A 26,131-nucleotide genomic window follows, 5' to 3' on the forward strand; every position below is an offset into this window, starting at 1 on the left:
ATGAGGTTGGGACAAAGCTGCATTATATTAATAAACTTAATATTTTTATTCCATCACCACTTAAACAATATAACAGACTTTGCAAAAGATGTTCAATCACTCTGTGAGCTCTTACCATCTCCTTCTGCTCACATTCACGTGCTCCTCCTGCAAACATTGTCTTCTTTCACTCTGAATATGTGTTAGTATTTTGGGAGCCTCCGGCTGCCTGGTTGAGTATACTTATACACTTATTGCCAACCTCAGGACCGGGGGATGGACAAGCCCATAACACTGAGAGGAAGCATCTAATCTCCTTCCCCTCTCAGACCAATGTCTCTGCTGTGAGGAGTTTAAAGGGACCCGAGAACTTGAAACCACTTGACCCTTCTGTTTGTCACAACCAAAGCAATTGTGGGACCAGACTCACCTCCTGAATCAATTCTAGGACATGCCATGGGGCCAGCGCCCATGTCTGCAAGATTTTAGCTGGGGGCCCCTCTTCTGCCTGGGAAGCACAGTACACACCAACTCTTCAATCAGTGTTGGCCAAGGACCAGCTTATCTCCATCCACTGGAACTATGCCTGGTTGAGCTCTGTTTCCGAGGTGTGAAACCCCAGTGGCCTTTCTTCTCCAGCCTGCTCTGGTTGAGCTCCTTCCGCCTGAGCTGCTATTTCCTGCCAAGCTTCCATTCCTTTTCCTACTTTCACTGTCCTGAATCGATTTGCCAATAATAGGGAAATGGGGGTGGTTCCTGGGAATCCAGATTAATGCTGCTTATTGATTTCTGACTGCTTACAGCTCCCTCCCTTCCCTCAATGTATTTAGATGCTTTGGAGCCTCTAAGACCTATTTTCTGGTCTCTATTGATCAGCCTCTTTCAAAAGAAGGAGGCAGACATTGTTTGTAGAGTATCTCCTGCAGGGACCTTGTGCAAGTTATTAAATACTGTCTCTCACCCCCAAGTGCCTCCTTTTGTGCTCTGCCATGCTGGCGCTGGGACCCAGCAGGTGCATTCCTGCCTACCCGCTGCTTTGCTATGCTAGGCTTTTCCAGTAGGGGCACTGGAAGGCTGCTGCAAGCTGGAGGAGGGGGCGGGAACATGTTCTTTTTCCCAGGAGGCCCTTTCTCCCCAGCAGAGGCAGTTCTTTCCCTAGCAGCTGCTGAATCCCAACTGTGGATGGGATTCCAGCTCTCATGGAACTGAACTTCCGGCACCTTGCGTCACTCTTCATGGCCACAGAGACCCGTCGCTGGCTGGTGCCCCATTCCAAAGTCTTGAGTTTCAGCGCAAGGGTCTCCTTCTCTAATTTTCCAAGTTTTAATAATTCCAGCCTCTTCCCTTTGTTCCTCTGGTCCTGGCCAAAGTAACTGCTTCCTGTTGTGGCTGCCTCTCGTTACTCTTCTAAGCGCCTAGTTAACCGCTTTCCATCTGGTTAGCAACTCTTTGTATTAAGTTATCTCTCTTCCTATAACCTGTGTGTTCTGTCTCCCTAGCGCACATTAATGATCTGGCGGATGGGCTTCTAACACTGTCCACACATACAACTTTCAGTAGTTAAGGCTGCGAATCCATGAGTATATCCTGTGATGCGAGGCCCCATCAACTGCCCTGGGGGTAGCAGCATTCTGTCTCCGGGCCACTTCATCCTTAAGCTGTTTCTCTGGTGCCTTCCAAATATCACTCTTTTTTTTTTTTTTTTTAAAGTTAAAAATCACATTTTTATTGGGTTGTGCATATGTTGTTGATTTACAGGAATTCTTAATGCACTCCTCTGCTATGTGCTACAGATGTTATCTTCTGAGTGACCCTTGTTCTTGCCCTTTAACCTTTCTTTAAAAAAAAATTAAATTTGATTAACATACAGTGTATTATTAGTTTCAGAGGTAGAGTTCAGTGAGTCATCAGTTGCATGTAATACCCAGTGCTCAGTATATCAACTGCCCTCCTTAATGTCCATCACCCAGTTATTCCATCCACCCACCCAAAACCCCTCCAGCAACCCTCAGTTGGTTTCCTAGAGTTGAGAGTCTCTTATGGTTTGTCTCCGTCTCTGTTTCACCTTAATTTATTTTTCCCTCTCTTCCCCTATGATCCTCTGTTTTGTTTCTTAAATTCTATGTGTAAGTGAGATCATATGATAATTGTCTTTCTCTGATTGATTTATTTTGCTTAGCGTAATACCCTCTAGTTCCATGCACATCATTGCAAATGGCAAGATTTCACTTCTTGATGGCCGTGTCATATTCCATTATGTATATATACCAAATCTTCTTTATCTGTTTATCTGTCGATGGACATCTAGGTTCTTCCCATAGTTTGGCTATTGTGGACATTGCTGCTTTAAACATTCGGGTGCACGTGTCCTTTCTGATCACTACATTTGTATCTTTGGGGTAAATACCAAGTAGTGTGATTGCTGGGTCAAAGGTAGCTCTATTTTCAACTTTTTGAGGAACCTCCATACTGTTTTCCAGAGTGGCTGAGCCAGCTTGCATTCCTATCAGCAGTGTTGGAGGGTTCCCTTTCTTCACATCCTCACCAACACATGTTGTTTGCTGACTTTGTTGACTTTAACCTTTCTGATCAGTGTGTGGTGGTAGCTCATTGTGGTTTTGATTTGTATTTCCCTGATGCTGAGTGATGTTGAGCACTTTTTCATATGTCTGCTAGCCATTTGTATGTCTTCTTTGGAGAAATATTTGTTCATGTCTTTTACCCATTTCCTGGTTGGATTATTTGTTTTTTGGGGTGTTGAGTTTGGTAAGTTATTTACAGATTTTGGATCCTAGCCATTTATCTGATAAGACATTTGCAAATATCTTCTCCCATTCTGTAGTCTAAACATCACTCTAAATCCTTTTCTATGAACTCTGGTATACTATTTTCCACTGATTCCTTAAATTTGATGCCAGTGCTTCCATAGTAAGTGACATGGCAATAGCCAAGTCTTCAGGGAATGGAGACCTGACTGATATTCCCAGGCCATGGCTTTGGGGGGCAGAGGACAGGGTTTATTGATACTAACTCCCAACAGTGAGGTTTTTTGTTTTTTGTTTTTTTGTTTTTTTAAGATTTTATTTATCTATTTGACAGAGAGAGCGAGAGAGGGAACACAAGCAGGGGGAGGGGAGAGGGAGAAGCAGGCTTCCTGTGGAGCCCGATGTGGGGTTCAGTCCCAGGACCCTGAGATCTTGACCTGGGCTGAAAGGAGACACTTAATGACTGAGCCACCCAGATGTCCCCAGACAATGAGTTCTTAAGAAGTTGGGTGCCTGTGGAGCTGGCAATTTAGATGAGTGTTCTAGACTTCCTCTTCTTTAGTGAATGCACCTAGCATCGTGTCTGTCAGGGGATAGCTATAGAAATCTGAAAAGGAATAGCTTAAAGGAGGAGGAGGAGGAGGATTTATTTATTTTTCATGGAGCTAGCCATCTGGGATCAGAGTCCAGGTCTGCATGGTGGCATCTGTACCCCAGGCTCCTCCTCTTTCTCCCCTGCTGTTCTCTGCTTACAGATTTCATTTTCAGACTCACCATTTGGTGATGAACAGTGGCTTTTCCCTCTCTAGCCTCTTGTTTACATCCTGGGCAGGGAAGTGACTCGGGGAAAGGGGCAGGGCTATCTATGGAGACATAAGACACCCAGATTTCTACTGCAGACTCCTTTGTGTCTCATTGGCACACGGGCACCAGCTCTCAGCTGTGAGAGAGATTGTAAAAAGGAATTTTCTAGCTGGTACATTGCCACTCTAAGGGATTCTGGCAGTAGGAGAGAAGGGAATAGTGGGCTTTGGATAGGTACATTGCATCGTCTGTCACACATGGGACTCTGGTGCTCAAGTACAATGTGTCAGTCTGCACATCTCAACCCCCAAATTTACTTCCAACCCTAATGAGGTCTCCACAGTGTCCCTGTGGCTCTGGGGGTGTTCCAGGAGCCCTCTCGACTGATGCTTGCCTCAGGTCCTTACACCTTGATTGTAGCCTTTGTGCACTCCTGGACAAAATGAACTTTCGGGCCATGCATAGTTGGATGTTCTTAATCTGAAATGCAGTGCACCTACATCCATCCCCAAAGAGCCCAGCCATCCTCCCTGCCCCACCAATAAAGTGCAGCAGTGTGGCATAATGTGCCACAGAAACCCCAGCTCCATTTTCAGGGCGGAGACCTTTGCTTGGTTCCCTTGGCTCTCATTACAGTCTTTCCAACCTCTTCCAGTGCTCACCTCACACACTTGTTTGTTGACCTCCTCCACTCCCTGTCATGTTCTATCACAGAAGCCTGAGGAAACACGTGCCAGAGCAGGACATTAGGTGGAGAGTAGAGAGTGGGGAGACAAAGAGACAGAATCCTCAGCAAACTCAGGGAGGGACCAAACTGGAAACGCTGACAGGCTAATAGTCACCTCTCACTGCTCGTGTTTTACCAAACAAATCTCATCCTGTGAAATGGCAAGGAAAGGGAGGCCTGTCAGGGAAAGGCCAACGGGGACATGGGGTTCCTGGAGAGATTGAGGAGGCCCCTTCTGTCATGATGGCTGCTTGGCAAGGAAGGCACAGCGTTGGGACATCCTGGGGACTTCACTTCTCTCAGTCCCACTGTTGTAGGACTCAGGATCCCCAGCTCGCCCTGGCTGGGAACTCTACCTGAGGTCACCGTGGCAGAAATAGGCTGGAGCCAGGCTTTCTGTGGCCATTTTCAGTCTCCCCTGCTATTTGCTCATCCTTCCTTTCTGCCTACTTTTCTGGGAAGCTCTTCAACTCCCACCAGCCTCCCCTGTGTAGCTTCCTGCTTCATGCTCTGGGTGTTTGCCAACTGAGGCCCAGTGGGTACTGCTCGGTGCTTAGAGTCCTTAATAAGATCTGTAAACACACACCTCCAGCAGCATCACTCTCGCCTGCCTCAGAAGCTTCTCGCTTAAGTGAAATCTAAACAGCCTTTAATGATATATCACCTCTCAAGCACCATTTAAGAACCAAACCAGTATTTACAAATGGATTTGAAATTTCCTCAGTAAAAGGAATTAATTCTATCTGTTACCTCTTAGTATCTAGAAAAGCAAACAGAAGAGAAGGAAGGCTTATTATTTGTCTGAAGAGATGGGTACTGGGGCCTCTGGCTCAAATCAGGAAGCCTTAGGATTTTATTCAGTTGAAAACACAAACTTATAATGTATTTGAGTAGAGGGGACAAGAATTACTTCAGAGGGGGTGATCGGGCCTCTTGCGTAGAATTTACCTGACTCGAAGAAGCAAGGGGGCAGACAGCAGAAGTAGCAGACCCTTCCTTCTAGCACAGGGTGCTGATGGCGTCATGGAGGGTCTCCTCCTGGAAGATTCATCAGGAACATCCCTGAGTCAGGCCAGTGTCCATGACACCTAGAGTCATGAGGACAAAGCTGAGGTGGCTTACACAGGGGGAGTCCCCTGCCCAGGGAACCATGGTGGCCCCTGCTCCCAACAATGCAAGTTCAACCTAGTTCATTGGTGAAAGCCTCAGTTTCCGTGTTAGTACATTTGTGCTTTGTTAAGCTTCAAACCATACCCTGAATTTTTAACTTCTTTATCTGGACCCCTGATGCCACCACAAAACCTTGCTAATTGATACTTCTATCCAACCCTCCAGAGCAACACTGGACAATGGAAATTGAATGCAAACCACATATATGATCTGATGTTTTGTAGCAGCTCCATTAAAAATGTAACAGGAAACAGGTAAGATTAATTTTAATAATATCTTTTCTTTAACCCAGTATATCCAAATATTGGCATTCAACATGTAATCAATATAAAATATTCATGAGCTATCTTACCCTTTTTTCTTTGGTGCTAAGTCTTTGCAATCCAGCATTTTGCTATTACAGCCCTTCTCAATTCAGACTGGCTGTATTTCAAGCAAGTGTCTACCCTATGGAACAGCACCCCTCCAGAGATGGGTGTAGTAGTTAAGACCTCCAAATCCTGGCTGAGGTCCTCTTAGTTTCTGTGATGATTCATTTTATGTGTCAGCTTGTCTGGGATGTTGGATACCCAGATATTGGGTTAAACATGATTCTGGGTGTGTCTGGGAGGATGTTCCTGGATGAGATTAGCATTTGAATGGGTAGACCTAGTAAACCATATTGCTCTCCCTGCAGTGAATGGACCTCATCTACTCTACTGAAGGCCTAGATAGAGTAAATGGCTGAGTAAGAAAGAATTCTTTCTCTGCCTGTCTTTATGCTGGGACTTTGCTTTTCTCTTGCCTTTGGACTTATGCTTGGGTTGGCATTTAGACCATCAGCCTCCTGGCTCTCAGGCCCTTGGGCTCGGTCTGGAACTTAGACCATTAGCTATCCTGGGTCTCCAGCTTGCTGGCTGTGGATTTCAGGATTTATCACCCTCCATAACTGCATGAGTCACTTTCTCACAGTACTTTTCTTCACGTGTATGTATGTATGTATGTGTGTGTGTATATATATATGTATATGTATGTATATATATATAAACAAATGTGTGTGTATGTATATATGTATCTCCTATTAGTTCTGTGTTTCTGGAGAAGACAGACCAATATAGTTCGTCATAGACCAAATACACGGAGCTGTAATGTTAATGCTCCAACAAGCCATGAAGATACCAGTTGGGATCCAATCTCCACATATCCAGGTACAGCAGAGACCACCTCCTGAGCTAACTGGGTCAGGGTACAGGGAGAAATTAGTAGGCAATTATGGAGCATGATCCCAGGAACAAGGTGGCATTAAGGAGCCATCAGCAGAAGGTATTATCAAAGAATGGAACCAGCAGTCCATAAAGCTGGATATCTGAGGAATCACGCTAAAACTGAATCAGAAAAGTGAGAGGAAGATATTTGCTCTAGGGAAGTCAATAAAATTAATATTTGTAAGTGTATCTGAGCTTTGCAGTTCTATTGAACCTGGGTGTGCCTTCCCTGAGAAGTGATTGGAGATCATTACCTTCTATGATGCTTTTGATACTGAGGCCATCCCTCAATATGTAGCTCTGGGTTACGTACATCTGATTTCCTGGCTCTAGCCATTCCTCACCCTCCACCCATCTTTCCAACAGGAAAATGTGATTTTATCAGTCAGTCTCAGTAACCAAACTCCCAGTGATGTTTTCAAGAACCTTTATATCTGGGGTGCCTGGGTGGTCGGTTAAGTATCTTGACTCTTGGTTTTTGGCTCAGGTCATGGTCTCAGGATGGTAATATTGAGTCCTGTGTCAAGCTCCACCCTCGGGGGAGAGTCTGCTTAAGATTCTCTCTCCCTCTGGGCGCCTGGGTGGCTCAGTGGGTTAAGCCGCTGCCTTCGGCTCAGGTCGTGATCTCAGGGTCCTGGAATCGAGTCCCACATCGGGCTCTCTGCTCTGCGGGGAGTCTGCTTCTCTCTCTCTCTCTCTCTCTCTCTCTCTCTGCCAGCCTCTCTGCTTACCTGTGATCTCTCTCTGTCAAATAAATAAATAAAATCTTTAAAAAAAAAAAAAGATTCTCTCTCCCTCTGTCTGCCCCTTGCCCCTGTAAAAATAATAAATAAATCTTTCTTCTGTTAAAAAAAGAACCTTTATATCTTTGCTCTGTAGTGCTTTCTCTTTCTTGCTTGTTCCTTTGTGAATGGTTTTCTCCTTGCCTGGAAATCACTACCCTTCCCCTTCCTCAACTTCTTCAGCTTCTCCTCTAAGAAAGATTGTGGACATCACTTCCTCCAGGAGCCTCCTCTGACTTTCTCTGTTCTTTTCATTCCAGGTTAGATAAGATACTGCTATCTTGTGTTGGCAAAAACACTCTCAGCTTACCTCTGTCATAGTCCTCATCCTACTACATTTTAACCACTAAGGTGATTTTTGTCATTTTAATCACTACATGTTGCTTCTCACACCAGACTAAGATTGTTGAATGCAGTTCTATATTCTCAGGATATAGTACTGAGCTCAGCCTGGGGTGACCTCAGAAAAGTGTATGTAATCACCAGTACATGTGTCTACCCAGCTTCTGTGAGGACCATTGGATACAGCTGGAGCCCAAACCAAACCTGCCCAGTCTGAGTTTTCCACTGGGCTCCAACTGTGATTCCCCAGCTGCCTCATGGCTAAGTCTCTGTATATGCTGGGACCCGCACCTTTGAGAAACCAATTTGTCAGTATGTGTGCGCAAAAAGGCTGTGTCCAAAGATGTTCACTGCAGCATTTCCTCTGTTAGAAAAACAGAAGAAACAATCAAATTACAATGAATAAGTAAATTATAGCATGTCAGCAAGTTAGAATTTATGCAGCCTTAAAAACCATGATTATGAAGACAGCGGAACAGCCTGCAAGGGAAAGACTCGGCACTTCGTGTGCATCCCACAAAGTGAAATATCTGACTCCATTAAACAATTCTTTGCTGATTTTTTTATTAATTCAACAAATATTTATGAATACTTACACCATGCAAGGCCCTGCTCATTAGAAAGAAGTCTATCTAGATATTAATAACAGTCTTGAGGGGAAATGGGAGATAAGGTTTACATCACTTACCACATAAGAGCATATGATGTAGAGTTGTCCTTATTCCCCATCTCTCCCCTCATCAAGTCCCTCTTTTATTTTATTTTTTTTTAAAGATTTTATTTATTTATTTGACAGAGAGATCACAAGTAGGCAGAGAGGCAGGCAGAGAGTAAGAGGAGGAAGCAGGTTCCCTGCCGAGCAGAGAGCCCCATGCGGGGCTCGATCCCAGGACCCTGGGATCATGACCTGAGCTGAAGGCAGAGGCTTTAACCCACTGAGCCACCCTGGCGCCCCCCAAGTCCCTCTTTTAAATGCTCTCGAAACTTCTTCCTCCCTTGCCAGTCCAGGCTCACCTTTCTTCCCTTTCGTTGTTCCCAGTCTTTATTCCCCTTCATAGGCTAAGTGAGCAATTTTTCTGTCATTCTCCTAGTGTCTCTAATCTTGCATCTTCACACCCATTATCCTTCCTTAGCAAACACAGGGGTTTTTGGAATTTCTTTTCCTTAGAAGATAGGGGGGAGATTGTAAATAATAAGTTGTATTTTTCTGTCACCTACTCATTCATTCTTATCAGATATGCACTGAGAGTGGGACCCGTAACTGGAGAGTCCAGCCACCCTGGATGCTGGTCTACTCCAAGCTCAAGGTGGTGCAGTAGATACACCAACCCCTCTGGGGACAGGTTAGTCACTCCGCATGAGCAGTCAGGAGGGGCTGAACGATGCTCATAAGGGATGTTATGGACCATTTCATGGCTAAGGAGCACTTGCTTTAGCTATTCCCTCCCTCTCATTTCTGGGAGGGAGGAAGTTGCTGGAAAGAAGAGAGAGAATGGCAGTTGGCCTAGTTCTAGGTGCAGCCCAATGGCATGTAAATAATTCATATATTTAAAATAACAAAATAAATATTTTATGGCTCTTTAAATTTCAGGAATGAGCTGCATCCTTGAAATCCACAGATTAAAAACTAGCCTTGGGTCACAAATACCACTGCGCAGTAAAATGTTGCTATTAGTGGGCACATAGAAATCCGAGCAAACAGAATTTCATGCTCAGGAGGTTTGATCGCCTGGCCTGCCTCTTGTGGGGTACAGAGGAGGGGATTGCCTCTTTTCCTCCTGTAGGAGGCCTCTTCATCCCCTGGACAACAGACTGACTCTTGATCCACACCGGGTGAGGGAAAATTTACCATTCATTCCTGACCGTCTTGGGTAAATCCAAGAAACTTTGTTAGTAAAACTTGGTGGAAAGGGGTGTAGGTATAAAGCAGAACAATCAGGTTGGTGGGAGTTGCATAGTTTTTCTCTTTGTCTGTATTCCCATGAGGATTTCAGAGATGATGTAAAGTGCTTGCAGCGATACAACTAGAATATTTCTTTGAAAGTGTTCTGTATTCTCATTCTGTCCATGTTAGATATAATGCTTATGGATTCTTTTTTTACAATTATAGAAGTAATGTATGATCATTATGTAAAATTTGGAAAAATACAAAAAGTATAAAGCGAGAAAGAAAAGGCGTCCATAATTGGTCACACAGAAATAAACACTCATTATTTTGCAGAAGAGCGAGAAGGCCTAATTTCTTTGCTTGAGAGTCTTTTCTCTTCTCTTTGTTCTCTTATTAGCCCTCTTCTGGTTCCTTTGTTACCTGGGTTAAAAGCAGCTTTGAAGAAGGATATCCCTTTCTACAATTTGCGTTTCTCTCTCATCTGTATCACGGGTCCTGACTGTGGCCCATTTTTGGAATTAATTACAAAGATTTCTCTTCTTTTATCACATGGAATCTAAAATTTGTGTAACTTGAGCTTTTGATATAATGATCCCCAAAGACTGATGAAAAAGGTTTAAGGCAGCATTTCTCAACCCCGGTATCAGGGACCTTTCAGGTCAGAGGATTTTCTGTTGAGTGGGCTTCTTGTGTATTATAGGGTAGATGTTCAGCAGCATCTCTGGCTTTTCCCCACCAAATGCCAGTAACAAAACCCCTTCTGCCCAGTTGTGGCAACCAAAAATGTCTCCAAAATTGCCAAATATCTCTGCGCAGGAAGGAGCAAGATCACCCTGAATAAGGACCATTATTTTAACATGTTTTGCTGAACACGTAGGATTTAGGAATGCCACCATTTGCGAACTCTTAATTGGCCATAGTTTAGATCAGGAAATGTCAAGAGGATAAACATTTTAATGGATATCAACAGCTGTGTTGCTATTTTTCATTCTGGCCAGTGCTTTTTTAAACAGGATGTGGATTGTGATGGAGACACTAGAAATCTGCATTTGGAAGTCCTAGATTTGCTAGGGGTCTTTCGGGGATAGAGCAAACACGTTAGGTATTTTAATCAGAGAGATAATTCATATAGGGAACTGGGAGTTTCCAGAACCCTTTGAAGAACAGGCATGAGAGTAGAGGTCAAGAAGGGTGCTCCTGGCTTTCAAGAAATCTGGAAAACAGGAGTCATAGAGAAGCTTGCTTGGAAACCAGAGGCTGCAGGAATCCCAGAGTGTTTGCTGCTGGGGAGCTCTATCGCTTATAGCTGCTATGTGTGTCAGTTTTAGGGAGTGACCTGCAAGCTGCTGGTGCAGCCACATATCAGACATCTGCTGATGCCAATGAGTCTGTCTACAGCCACTGAGGGACAGAAGAATGGCTTCACCTCCTATTTTCCAGATCTCATATGAATGCCTCTGGGCAGCCAAATTGAACCCCAAGGATGCTGGCAAGGCCATCTCTGAAATGCAGTTTCCAGGCTTTCAGCCCTGGACTACAGGAAGGTGTTGTGGAGGATGGTATCATGCAGGTTGAAACAATGGACAGGATAGTGCCATAGGGCAGGGTGTCCTTCATTAAGCATCCCTTTCATAGCATCCGATTTTAGAAGGGGCATAGCTTACTCCTGGGATGCTATATTGATAAAATAACCTTAAGATTCTTTGATCTAAATGATTTGCTCTGTTTTGTTCATTGTCAAGAACCATAGAGTTGGGGACACCTGGGTGGCTCAGTGGGTTAAGCTTCTGCCTTCAGCTCAGGTCATGATCTCTGAGTCCTGAGATCGAGCCCTGCATTGGGCTCTCTGCTCAGTAGGGACCCTGCTTCCTCGCTCTCTGCCTGCCTCTCTGCCTACTTGTGATTTCTCTCTCTGTCAAATAAACAAGTAAAATCTTAAAAAAAAAAAAAAAAGAACCATAGAGGTGGCAGGAAAGAATCTTTCTGATGCCAATAAGATAAACAGATATGCACTTGCATAAAAAATACATGAGAAAGTAGAATAGCACCGCATAGTCTCATATATTATTTATTTATTTAATGTTATCTCATGAGGTCCCCCTGTAATATCCTTTATTTCAAGTGTTCAGATATTACTTTTGTCATGAGAAATAAGTTTAAGTAATTTGAAGAAGTATTACTGTTATTAAAAACCCCAAAGCATGATATCTATTTTGTTATATATAGTTCAAAAACATTATTTCAAATATTGTGCATTTATTCTTATAGATGTATATGTGCACATAAATCTTTGCCCCTGACTTTGGTTAACTCCTTAGGCAGAGGTTTCTACAAGTGGGTTAACCAGGTAGAACTGTGAATTCATTGCCTTACCAAATGTTGTGGTGATGCGCTACCACTAGGGTCCTAGGAGGGTTCTCATTCTCTGCCACTTTGTGAGCACAGAGAGCAAACCGTTGATCTTAAAACAAAATAAATCAAGAGGACTTTGCCGTTTGTATAGGCAAATATTATTTTGTAATTTTATATTTTCTTTGGTTTTACCAATGGGGCTAAACTTAGTGATTTTCTTTAGTTCCTTTATATGTCTTTAAGAATAGTTATTCTAATATAATATAGGCTCAAAATTCAAAATGAGCAAAAAGATACATGGTAAAAAATAAGACTCCTTTCCACACTTCTGCCAACCAGCTTACCTCCCAGGAGGCAACCATTTGCCTATTATTAGTGTATACTCCAGAGAGGCTGTATGTAGATGTAAACTGAATTATATCTCTGTGCATATATATGGGAATAAATACAATTACATATGTATATCTGTATACATACACATAAATGTATGTAAATTATAGTATGTGAATTTTATGTGAATTATAATATATAAATTCACATATATAGGTACACATATATTTATAACTTTTACCAAAGGATAGGATACTATGCATGCCATTCTGAAACTTTAAAAAAAATCAATGTAATTTACAGTTCCTTCCATGTATTAGGAATAAAGATATTTCTTCTTCTTTTTAATGGCTGTAACATATTCTATTTTATGCACGTGCTGTATAATGTAGTAAATGAATCCCCTATTAATGGACATTTTAGGTTGGACTTGATTATTCCAAACAATGCCATAGTAAATAACTTTGTATCTACAGATTTTGCAAACATACATGCATATCTCTAGGATAATTTCTTAAATGTAAAGATGCCTAAGCATAGGTTATATGTATTTTAAATTTTAATGGATACATGCACCGTTATTTCTCATTTAATTCTAAAGTCACTAGTGTTCGTTACTCGGGCAAAACAATGACCTACTTCTTTGAGTCCAATGGGGACCTTAGCCCAAGAATTTATCCTAATAATGGCTATTGCTTATTATTTGCCAGGAACTGTTCTGAATACTTTATGTATAGAGGACAACTTAATTTTTATCACAACCATATGCGTTTGGCGTTATGGTTAATGCCTTCACTTTGCTATTAAGGAAACTGAGGCCTCATATTTTAAAAATGTGCCTAAGGCCAGTAGGGAGAGTGAGTGGGGAGGTAGGACCTGCACTCAGGCAGGCTAACTCCAGGGTCCAAGTACTCTGCGACACCCACGATCAGCCTGAGCTATTTCTTCTCTTCCCTCACCCCCCGTAATTTTCTGCTGCTTTCTAGGGAGAGTGGATACCCATAAATTTAGGGACCTTTATTTGTTGGGTTCTTCCATCCCCTCAGCGGTTTTGTACAAGCGACAATCTCAAATCTTGGTCTAGTTTATTTGGTGTTAAGGCAGAAGTCCTCAGATAAGCACAACACAGTGAGGGATTGCTTAACTAAGTTTTGACAGACCCACACATACACAAGTGTTCATAATTGTGACTCAGTCCTTTTTTCATAATATTTTCATTTCTTTATGTTTTCAAGTAGACACCATATCATCTATGGATGTTGATAATTTTCTCTCCTTATTGATATTTACATCTCCTATTTATTTTTCCCTTATTAGGATATTGGCTTGAATGTCCAGAACACTGTTGTATAATTTTGATATTATTTTCCTGCTTCAGAGTTGAATGTCTATAGTGGTTCATGGTGTGCACAATGTTGGTTCATATTTTGGACAGAGATTTGGGATTGTGTTCTGGGACACTCTCTCTTTTTTTTTACTTTTTAAAAATTTTTATTTGTTTATTTGAGAGAGAGAGAGCGAGAGAGAGCGAGCACGAGTGTTCTGGGACTCTCTTTTTTAAAATTTAAGAAATTTATTTGAGAGAGAGAGAGCAGAAGCGGGGAGAGTAGCTGAGGGAGAGGGGGAAGCAAGTTCTCCACGGAGCAGGGAGCCTGATGTGGGACTTGATCCCAGGATCCTGGAATCAGGACCCGAGCTAAAGGCAGATGCTTAACCAACTGAGCCATGCAGGCATGCCCAGGGACTCTCTTTTCCTCCCCTGCCAAGAGTTTTTAATAAGGAATGGATATTTGATTTTATCAAATGCCATTGCAGGGGTCACATATGAATATTATCGCATTATTATATTAATTGATTAAGTTTAATGATTAGATATGTCCTAGTTGTTTATTGCTGTGTAACAAAATTCTCAAAAGCATTGGCTTCAAGCAAGAACCCCCATTTATTTTCCTTATGAACCTGGGAGTTGGACAGGCTCAGAGAGGCAGTTCCAGCCTGGGCTAACTCGTGCGTCTGCAGTCAGACAGGCAGAGGCTGGGCTGGAGCCAACATCCTGAAGGCTTCCTTCCTCCAGTGTTTAGTGCTTGGGCTGGAAACATTCAGACTGCAGGGGCTGGTGCATCTGGGCCTCTGTGGGCCTCTCTGATTCTGTGTGGTCTCTCCATTTGGGGGCCAGAGTCACCAGACTTCTGGAAGTTTCCATAGTGAGTATCCCATGAGAAACCACCAAATATGCCCCACCTTTTCAAACTTAGCAAGAAGTCATGACACCTCATTCTGCTACAGTCTACTTGTTGAGGTTGACACAAAGAACCGTGTGCCCAGGTTCAGAGGAAGGGAACACAGATCCCACCTCGATAGAAGCAGTGTCAGGGAATTTGCAAACATCTTGGTAAAACATTCTACTTTATGTACCAGATCATATAGGTAGCAAATTTTACTTGTTCATGCCATCTTTCTCTTTGTACAGCTAGACTTTCTTAGTACTTAATTTTGAATTTAGGATGACCACCTATTCTATTTCTTTCGATGAACTGTGTTTATCTGATTTTGGTATCTGAGTTGTGCTAGCTTTCTAACATGTCTAATTGCAGAATAGTTTAAATAACAGGGGAATTAATTTATTTGGAAAAGAAAATTTGAAATATGACTTCAAAGTCTGTTTAGGACTCATTCTTTACTCAGTTTCTTATACAGTTAATGATCCATTCAGGATATCCACTTTTCTTGGATTATTTTGGTAATTTATTTATTTCCTGGAAACTCATTAAATGTTGGTATTTCTCAACTTTGCTAGCATAGACTTAAATATTTATATATAACTTATAAGTATCCTTCTTATGTAATTGCATCTTATTTCTCATTTGTAATTTTGGTTACTTATATATATGTTTTTTTTTTTAATTTAATTTAATTTTTTTTTTCTTAGCTTTTTTTTTTTATATATGTTTTGTTTTGATTTAATTTTCCTGAAATGTACCTCTCTTATTACTTGTCCCAAATAGAATCTCTTGGCTTTGTTTAGATTCTCTCCTTCCCCTAAGTAATAAGAAAACATATTTTCCTTTTTTGGGTTTATTATTTTTTCTTGATTTCCTTTGGTTTCTTAAAAACCTCCTTAAGTTAAAATCATCTCAGTTATGCTCTTCATTTTCAATAGCAGTCACATTTATATTTAAAGACTTTGCCACTGAATTTTACTTTGGTCTTCTCCTCTGCATTTTAAATTAGGGAACAGGGGAGCCAGGGAGTACCAAGGACTCTGGAGTGGTATTGTCCATAAGTGTGTGGTTTTGTCAGCTCTGTGTGCCTGTGGGATTCCTTCAGAGGCACCCAGGCCCTGGTAGGCTGGGCTCTTGCCTTGAAGGTGTGATATGGCAAAGGCCATTAGGAAGTAGTTGAAATGGCTATCATGGAACATGCCTTTGGCTGGCTCTATCAAGACTCCTCTCAGAGCAAGGGAGGGTGGGGCCTGGGAGGTGGGGAGTAGGGATGGGAAGTGAAAGGTAATAGGACGGGGCTTGGGAAGTGGGCAGTGGGAGTGAGGATGGGGGTAGGGCATGAGAAATGGGGAGCAGGAGGCCAGGTGCTGTTTCTGTTATAGCTCTAAGAAGTCTGGGTCCGTGTACTCAAGATGATGGGGTAACCACGTTACCTTGATACTGGTAAGAAGTCCTTGAGTGGCCTTGGGAGAGAAACAGCCTGGCTCCCCTGAGAGGCTTTGAGAGCCCAAGGGAAACAGCATTCACCATTCACAGGGAGCAAAACAAGCCTCGAGGCCTGAAACACAGAGGACTTGTACTGTGGAGAGGGGCTGACAGGGACATGAAGGAGAAACTGATTTAGACCACAGCAGAGGCTTAAAAAGGATCACACTTGAAAATTCACTCTGAAGTTTGCATTGCGTGCACCCCAGAAAGACAGACTGTTGGGAAGCAGAACGTAGATATAGGTTTAAGAATATTTAAGCTATAAAGAACAAATACGTCAAGGAATAAACAAATAAACAAAACTTCTAGGCACTTGCTGAGGGTGCCCTGTGAGGGCTGTGCTCTTTTCTCCCCTCTTCCCTTCAAGGACAAATCCCTCAGTTTGCAAATACTCCAGCTCAAGGAACATGATCCCCTAACTTGATGTCTTAACCGTGACCTTGAGCAGGTGGCTTAATTTTTTTGTGCCTCAGTCTCCTTATTTGTAAAATGGGCACCAAAATGGTACTTATTGCCTAGAAATAAGTAAAAGATTTGAATGAGTATCTATCTATCTGTCATCTGTCAGCTTCCAGCTTACTTTGTGCTATCAGGCATAAAGTAAGCACTTTCAATTAATGTTAGTTATTATTATAATAATGTCAGTTGTTTTTTCTGGTTATATATACACAGTCACCAAATCATGGGAGATCTCTCCTCTGAAAATTCTTACCTATTCCTGTCATGTCTCATCGACCCTTGCTACAACCATATGTGCCCTTACAACCTTCTGTTGCCCTGACTCAAGCCTGATTATCTCAGTTTATCCTGTACGACTTTTCCCAGCAACTGTTTGAAAGCTCTGCTTTAGTGGTCTCCTTCTTATTTTATGATTCTTCAAGTCTGAACTCCTTTGCTTGACATTCGAGGCTTTTCTCCATCCTTTACTATGGAGACACACACACACGCAAAGAGAGTTTTGTTTGTGTTTTAGGTAACTGGTAACTTACACATCTTATGTAACATTTCCTCCTTACCTTTCTAGCTTTTGTATACTGACCTAGTTTGTTTGTTTGTTTGTTTGTTTTTAAGCCACTGGCTTCCTGATTCACTGATGCCTGGTTTTGTGAGTGTGTTAGCCCTCTGCCTGAAGTCTGTGTTTTAGGGAAGATGGATCCAATCCTCTGCCCCAGGAAGGTGGGTTTTAGTTTGTCTGTATTAGTCATTTTTGTTTCATTCCCCCAGTGAAGGCCTATACAGACGTTAAAAAAGAATGGGCTAACTCAGCACATGAAGATGTGAAAAGGTAAGGGGAAAACTTACTATATGTATCACACACACACACACACACACACACACACACACACACACGGTAAGTTACTACTATCAGTGGTTCTGACCAGATGTAGGGGATTCCCAGGAAAGACTGACTTCTTTCCTTCCTTCCTTTCTTCCTTTTTTTCTTAAAGAAGTATGAGGAAGAAACAGTGCCTTTCCTGTGTCCAGACTCTGTCATGTCTGGATGTGACATGTGGAGTTGGTAAAGCTGTCTTGTAGCCCCGGCGAGGCCTCTTGAGAGCCACACCAAGACAGGGAGGAGGCAAAGCCAGGGACCCCACAGAATAAGGACTGGGGCCCCATGTGTGGACTGCTGTCTCATGAGAACACATTTCCTTAGGCTTGAAGGCATTCAGTGGGGTTTCCTGTCACTTGGAGCTGAGTACTTTCTAAGTGATGGGTCTTCTTTTCTCTTTCACCCCCAGGAATCTTTCCAGGCTGAGGGAGGGCAGAGTATGCTGGGCTGGCCCTCTGATGATGCTCGCTAGTCTGTTGCTGCCAAGTGTGTGTATTGGCGCTTCCTCTTAGACTGGTTGATGCCTGGAACATATTACATATTTCTGCAGCTTTTCTGTACCATCCTGGGTTTTAATAGCAGATTGAGAGAAGCTGTGTCATGGACTACCCACAGGCATTTTAGCCCAGAATCCCCACCATGTTCTCCCCTATATGTCTGCAAAAACAAATTGTCAGCCTTCACAGCCTCTGGGAAGCCTTTCTTTTCTGTTTCTGATAGACTGAAACCTCCCTTGTCTACATGGTTTTCTTCTTAGCGTACTTCAATTTTTGGATGTGTAGCATTGTTTATACGGCCAACCGCTATAATAAACTCTTTTTATACACACATCTCATTTAATCCCTATGACAACCAGTTCAGCTGGTGTTATTATTGACATTTTGCAGTTGAGGAAATTGAAGCCTAGAAAGGTTAAATGACTTTTTCAAAATTACACAGCTAGTAAATGGCAGAGATGGTATTTGAGACCAAGTCTCTCTCGCTCTAAAGCTTTACTCTTAGCCGTCATGTCGCGTTCTGCACCTAACAGTCAAGCCCGTATAGATGTGGGTCCCTGTGAGCTTCTAGAAAGGTGAGGACTGCATCTTACCTTCTCTGTGTCACCTGCTCTGTTCACAGTCTTTGGCACACAGGGGACAGGGTGACATGTAGAGTGGGACCACTGAACTCAGAAGGCTTATTAAGGAGTGCTTTGGGATCAGCACCTGGAGAAAGGGAAGCGAAGGGAGAAAAGTGAAGGCAAAGAGAGACAAGGAGAGGGCAGGGCAGGGCAGGGAAGTAGGGAGGGAAGCAGGATTGGTTCGATGGGTGTGTTGATCTGTGTTAGAGTCTCAGTGGAAACCTCAGATGACTCTACAAAGAGATCAGAAGGTGGGATGAGTCTTCAGAGCTGATCCCATTTGGGGAGATAGAGCTAAGCCCTGATACTGCTGTGTGCATCATTATTGGATACGGGCTGCTCTGGGAGGGGGGCATGGCCTGGGCAAGAAGGCTTCCTTCCTCTGAGACCCTCCCTGAAGAGGACAGCTGAGGGAATTGGGTGGTAGTGCCCCCAGTAGTTGGGAAAATAAATCCTTCATTCCTGAAAGGACCTGGTGCTGCCCACAGCCTCGACCTCACCATTCTGCATCATGTTCTTTCTAGAACATCTGCACATGCTGCTACTTGAGGCAGTTCTGAGCTGCTACCCATCTCTCTCAGAGGAAGATTTGGACCAGATACAGCTGGAGCCTATGTTCTTTACCCAGCATCCAGGAAGTTGGTGCCTCAAAAGTGGAAGCCCCTGCAAATATCTTGCCTGTGGGGCTTGTGCACCAGATTCCAGTGCTTCTTGATTTGCTGTGCTTTCCTCCCCATGAGGCTGTCTCTTTCTGTTCTGAGGGTTGTTGTGAGGCACCCAGAGACTGATGGACTATAGTAATACCTCACTCTCTGACCCCAGCAAGTCTGCCCATTACGGCCCCACCCTGTCTCCCCTTCCTCCCCAAGCAGGGAGTGCCTCGCCTCACTCTCCGGGGAAGCTGTTGGTGACCGCGGAGCATTGTGACTTGAACATAGCAAAAGTCTGACCTGTCACAGCTAGAGAAATGCTCAAGCTGCCTTACATTCCCCAGGCAACCTCCATCTTGGAAGGTCCACACACCAGATAGGCAGGCTCTGGCCATCTGACAGAAGTACCTCCAGGGAGAGACAAGGGTGGGGGCCAGAAGTATTGAGTGAGTCCATTCTTCTCTGAAATGAGGTCTCTGCCTTCTGCTCACAAATTTGTGTCACTCTAAAGAAAACGTGTCCAGTCTCAAGTTACTCCCATCCAGAACAGGACCCATGGTCAAACCAAACTCTTGGGAGTAGGCTAGCCATCACATTTTAAGGGTTAAAGCCAAATCCCTTTCTCATCCAACTGTGGGGTCAGCTGGGCCTGGCTGGGAACTGGGGACTTAGTCACAAAAGCAAGGAGAGCATTTGGAGCAGTGTAAGCTGCAGGGCCTGAGGGTACCAGGTATCACACGATAGCCAAATTGGCTTCTAAGGGTTATAACGCAGGAACTCAAGATGAACCAGATCAGTGTGGATATAGATTAGACTCAAGGAAGCTGAGACAGGAGCAGCACTTCCAACCCTAGCAGCTGGTCTCTGGTCTTCCAGACGGCCCATCCATAATGCTGGTGGCCATGGTGTCGTTGGTCCACGGTTGGAGAATCTGGAGGATAGGCAACTCTGTGTTGTGCCTTTGAAAGTGACTGCACAGTTACTACCTCATCACTCAAGAAACATTAGCTGAGTTTCTACTCTGTGATTGCTGCAGATTCAAAGCTAAGACTCAAGTGCCCTCTACTTTCTATCGGTCGAAAAGCAGGGGGATGAACATATACGCTCATTGGATTTGAGGAAATCTACAGATTATTTTTACTATAGAGAATTCCAGACATACACAGAGTAGAATAAATAATTGTATGAAAGTCCATGTACACATCTTCTATTTTAAATAGTTATCATGATGCCAGAAGGTGTTATCTATCTACCCCTGCAGACTGCCCCTTCAGGCAACCATGACTTCATTTCATCTCATCTCTAAATAGTCTAATATATCTCTATGTGGCAGTGACTTTTAACAACATAACCACAGTACCAGTAGTGAATAGTAATTCCTTTGTATCATCAAATATACAATTAGTATTCAAGTTTTCCAGATTGTTCCATAAATATATGTGTTTCTGAACCATTATTTGTTTAAACCAATATCCAAACAAGATGAATCAGGTGTATTTACTTCATGCTAGGGGTGGTAGCAGAGGTGTAGACATTCATGGCCAAGATCATCAGGAAGCGCTGCCTGGATTTGCCTCTGGTGGGGTTGGCAGTGGTTCTGAGCACTTGCTTCAGGATTCCAGCTGTGTAAACCTGAGCAAGCAAACCTGACCAAGTCTCAGCCTCTCATCTGCATAATGCACAGTGTTGCTATAAATATTAAATGAGACAATCCACATATGACGCTTAGTGCATGGGCTGGGCAACAGTACGTGCTCAATAAATTTTGAATATAGTTATTATAAAAATAATTAAAGCAAAGATGGTGATATTTAAGTGAGATCTGTAAGCATGTAGCTTTATTCAAAGTAGAGGTAATGCATATTTGCAGGCTGAGATAATAAACACCTTAACTAAAGGCAATAATTGGAAATCTGGCATATTTGCTAAATGGTGAGAAGGCCCATGAGTTGGGGGGGGGTGTCAGGAGAAAAGACTGGTGATATAGGTTGTGGGAAGACCATACATCAAGGGTTTTGTGGAAAGAGTTAAAGAGTTGGTGCTTAATCCTGTAGGCATGGGGTTGGGGGGCTGGCAGAGGTCTGTGGGGGAAGCCATGACCTTGGATTCCTCTGGCAGCAGGATGGAGGGGCAGGCCTGGAGGAGGGAGACCAGACCTGAGGTAGCAAGAGGCTTGCAAGGAGACAGTGGTGCTGTGAGCCCACCAGTAACAACAGAGATGGAGAAGGAACATTGATGAAGCAGTCGATAGGACAGATTGAAAGACTAAATATCAGCAGGTAAGAAGAGAGGGAGAATTTAAGAACTCCTCCAGAATTTCTGGCTAACTGCCAGCTAGAAAGCGGTGCTTCTGACTGTGATTAAAAACAGAATTCTGAGCAAGTTTCAGTGAAGGAGATAATGAATTCTGCTTAGGATGCGTGCAGTAAGAGTCGCCTGCAGGATAGCCAGGAAAGACTCTGCTCTTACGTCCACATCTTCAAATGCATGAGAAATCACTTAGAAGGAAAACTGAGAAGGAGTGAAGCTTACGACTGGTGTGTCTCCCCCTCCTGATCCAGACTTTGCTAGGAAATCTGACAGCTCCTTGCACTGAGCAGATTCCAGGAGGGACTGATGGCCTTTTCAAAGGCAGCATCATAAATGTGGTGCTGATGGTAAGTGAATAAAATCCAGACTGATTTATTTAAAATGTGTCTGGTCACTGGACCCTGTGGTTTTGACAAAGACAAAGGACCCTACAAGCCACTAAACCACAATTCTTGAATGTGTCTAAACCCTTTAATGATCTGATGACCCTAATCCATCAGCCCATCATTTTATCTCACCTTTCTACATTTTCCCATTTCCCATCCTCAGCTCAGACCAGAGAGGCCTAACATGAGACAAAATTATTTGCTGGGATGTGGACTGATTCTGTAAAGCAACTGTCCAAATGTAAAGTGATTATCTTAGGAAGAGAAGGCAATCCCTGTCATTGAAGGCAGGTTGGTGAGTCAGGTAATGGTATTTGAAAAGGAGGTTGATGTCTTGAGTTGGTGGTGGTGTGCGGGGCAGATTCAATGACTCAAGATGCTTTTTGTTGTGAAACCAAACCTATCAGGATTTAGGGATTGATCTAGATAGAAAGTAAGTTCAAATTCCTTGACATGTCTCCCACGAAGTGGTAGGGTTTTTGTTCTCTCCTCTTGTAGATGGGGAGTTGTGACCACTTCAACAAGTAGGATTTGGAGGTAGTGACATTATGTGACTTCTGCAGTTAGGTCATAGACCATGTAGCCTACATTCAGTTCTCTTGTTAAGTTTTATTCACACCTTATCTCCCTCTTAGAATTCCTCCATTATGCAGTGAAGACACTCAAGTCCCATAGGGAAGGTACACTTGGTTATGCTGGTTAACACTCCCAGCTGAGCCCAAACTTTGAGTCTTTCCAGCCCAGGTGTCAGGCAGGGGAGCGCAGAAGCTTCCAAGTGAGACACTAGCTCTTCAGAGCATCCCCAGCCACGATGGTTTTCCAAGCTCGGTGCCATATGCCATGGAGCTGTGCCTGCCACAGCTCTTGATCCACAGAATCTGAAAGTAAAATGAAATGATTTTTGTTCTATGCTACCATGTTTTGGGGTGCTTGGTTATGTAGCAACAGAAAATAGAACAGCACATGAACAGTTCTGAGAAATGGAACACAAGTGGTAATTCACTGGGGGGTTTGTGGGTAAGGTTTTCTTCTCATAAGAAGAAGGAATGTTTGAAAAAAAAAATGCCCCTTTCTTCCCACCTTTTCTGATATTGGAAGAGCTTGATGTTTGGAAGGACTGCAGCCATCCTCAGACCATGTGGACAATGTCAAGAAAGTGGTAGGGAAGCCTTCTATGGCCTTGACAGCGTTTAGCTGGGGACTTCCTTTTTCAGGATTTCTCCTTACGCACCACAGTAAATATCCTTTGTGTTTAAGATACTTGTCCTTAGGTTCCCTATTTCTCACTGGCTGAGTTAATGACCTTTAAAAACTTTCTAGCTTAGAACTCTGTTTCTATTGCATTTCCACTCTCTGCTTTTATCCCAAAATGCTGTTCTGTCCCTGTTCTGTTAGAACTCTTTACTCTTTTCAGGGGTTCTAACCATTGTGAAGAATTCTGCACTCATCTCCCTTAGCAAGTGATCTATGTTTATCATGGTATTCCATTACCCAATTCATGTTTTTTGCCTATAGATTTTTATACATTTTATCTCCTGCTAATTGATACCTATACAATACTGAATCCTCCAACAGGGCCTGTTTCTTCATTTGTTCAAACCTTTATTTTATGTCCCTCATTATGTTTGGTAATTTTTTTTCCCAGATAGATCATTTTATGTATTTATTTTTGGATTTTATACAGATCCATATTTTTAATTGCTTTTGGTGTTGCTGTTTTTGCTGTTGTTTCTCATGGATATCATTCTTCAGGTCTTCGAGATCTATTCTTATTCACAGTAGTCATCATATTTAATGAGTGACTACTATACGTTGGAGTTAAATCCCCTGTATTTCTTGTTACTACAAGTAATAGTTTTTTTTAATTGCTAGTATTTTTGAGAATTTTCCATATATTTCTTAAAGATTTTATTTATTTGTCAGGGAGAGAGCACGCACAAAGCAGAGGGAGTGGAACGCAGAGGGAGAAGAGGACACCCTGCTGAGCAGGGAGCCTGATGCAGGGCTAAGTCCCAGGACCCTGGGATCATGACTTGAGCTGAAGGCAGACACTTAATCAACTGAGCCACCCAGGCAACCCTAGCATTTGCTATATTAATATTAGGCATATCCTATTAGATTTAGATGAATTAGCTCCTTGAATCCACACAGCACTATGAGAAAGATATCATTACACTTTAATTCATTTTACACATAAGAAAACTGAGAAAGGGAAAATTGGAGGAAGTTGGTGGAGGTCACCTCACCAGTAAGTGGCGTAAGTGGTGTTCAGACTCAGAGGTCTGGCTCTCGAACCTGTGCTCCTAACCAATGAACTATAGCGCTTCAGTGGGAACGGGATTCCATTTTAGGGTAAGAGAAAGGGATAAAATAAATGAAGAAGTGAGTGAACTATTTGAAGATAGTTGTGGTAAATGTAGAAAAGGGAAAGTACAGGGGCTTATGAGTGTCTGACAATCTTATTTACCTGACCTGGGAAGATGAGAAAGACCTCCTGAAGGAAGTGTGGCATTTCAGCTGTGACATGAAGGATGAACAGGAAACAGGTAAAGGTGTCGGGAGGGGAGCCCTTCAGATGGAGTCACCAGTGTGTGGGAGGATCTTGAGGATTCTGAGAGGCCTGGAATGGCTGCACATCTACAGTACTGAGAAAAAGCAAAGGGAACAAAAAAAACCACTCTGGACGAGGCTAGTGAGGTTGAACCTTGTGTGTCTTCTGAGGATCGTGACTTTTCTCCCAGGAGCAGTGGGAGACTATTCATGGATGGGAAGGAGGCAGTGACACACTTGTCTGTTCAACAAAGGGTGGTGTGGACCGTGGCAAGAAGAGAACTGGGTTAATTAACTATTTGGGAAATCCAGAAGAGAGTCTGATAATGAATGTCAAGATGGTCAGCTGTAGTTAGACTTCAGGTATAATTTTTTTAAAAAGATTTTATTTATTTATTTGACAGAGATCACAAGTAGAGAGGCAGGCCGGGGGTTTGGGGGTGGGAATCAGGCTCCCTGCTGAGCAGAGAGCCTGACTTGGGGCTTGATCCCAGGACCTGAGATCATGACCTGAGCCGAAGGCAGAGGCTTAACCCACTGAGCCACCCAGGTGCCCCAGGTATAATTTTTTTTTTTTGAGGTAAAATATAAAAGCCTCTATGATGGCTTAGGGGTAAGCAATGAGAGAAAAAGTTGTATCAAGGATGACATTCATGGCTTTTGTTCCCATAACTGGCTGCTTGTGATTGGTGCTGTTTGCTAAATTGTAAAATAAGCTGAGGAAGGATATACATTTGCTCAACATTCTGAGCAAGTATTTATTAAGAAATCTTATTAGACATTGAAAACAACTGGAAACAAAGGCCAATACTCTTTTTGCTCTCATGGAGTTTACATTCTCCTGGGCAAAGGGAGAATTAAAACTAATCATGACAGGGTGCCTGGGTGGCTCAGTCAGTTAAACTTCTGCCTTTGGCTCAGGTCATGATCTCAGGGTTTGGGGATCGAGTCCCACATCAGGCTCCCTGCTCATTGGGGAGCCTGCTTCTTCCTCTGCCTGCTGCTCCCCCTGCTTATGCTCTCTCTGTCAAATAAATAAATAAAATATTAAAAAAAGAACTAATTTTGACTAATTAGTTTCAATAGTAAAAAAAAATAATCAAGATGTTGAGGGATGCCCACATGGCTTGGTCAGTTGAACATCTGACTCTTGGCTCAAGTCATGATCTTATTGGTCATGGGATTGGGCCCCACATCAGGCTCCACACTCAACAGGGAGTCTCCTTAGAGATTCTCACCCTCTGCCCCTACCCCACCTTCTCTCTCTCTTTCAGTTTTTCTCTCTCTCTCTCTCTCAAACAAGTAAATAAATTAAAAAAAAAACATGTTTTGGGGCGCCTGGGTGGCTCAGTGGGTTAAGCCGCTGCCTTCGTCTCAGATCATGATCTCAGGGTCCTGGGATCGAGCCCCACATCGGGCTCTCTGCTCAGCGAGGAGCCTGCTTCCTCCTTTCTCTCTGCCTGCCTCTCTGCCTGCTTATGATCTCCGTCTGTCAAATAAATAAATAAAATCTTTAAAAAAAATAATAAAAAAAAATTAAAAAACATGTTTTGCTTCTAAAAAAAGAAAAAAAGATGTTGAGGAAGCTATGAAAGCTTATACTTGGAGGCCTGACTTGGTCTGGGAGGCTGATCCACTCTTGGTCCACACTCTCTATGTGGAGAGTTGACTTGGTGGGGGTGAGGCCAC

The 26,131-nt window shown here is 43.1% G+C and overlaps 1 long non-coding RNA gene across 3 annotated transcripts in view; it reads left to right on the forward strand.

The window, feature by feature from the left end:
- The window catches only part of LOC116573488, a 150,524-nt gene that overhangs the window by 62,558 nt on the left and 61,835 nt on the right, over positions 1-26,131 (forward strand). Inside the window, exons 1-2 of one of the 3 annotated variants that reach the window (XR_004278831.1) lie at positions 4,994-5,699; positions 17,165-17,269. The exons of 1 other annotated variant lie outside the window; for it this stretch is intronic. This is a non-coding gene — a long non-coding RNA (uncharacterized LOC116573488). Of the gene's footprint in view, positions 1-4,993; positions 5,700-17,164; positions 17,270-26,131 lie in introns of those variants that run through there. One more of the 3 variants, XR_004278830.1, reaches the window with a different exon arrangement.

Source organism: Mustela erminea, chromosome 14 (assembly GCF_009829155.1).
Source record: "Mustela erminea isolate mMusErm1 chromosome 14, mMusErm1.Pri, whole genome shotgun sequence".
NCBI lineage: Eukaryota > Metazoa > Chordata > Mammalia > Carnivora > Mustelidae > Mustela > Mustela erminea.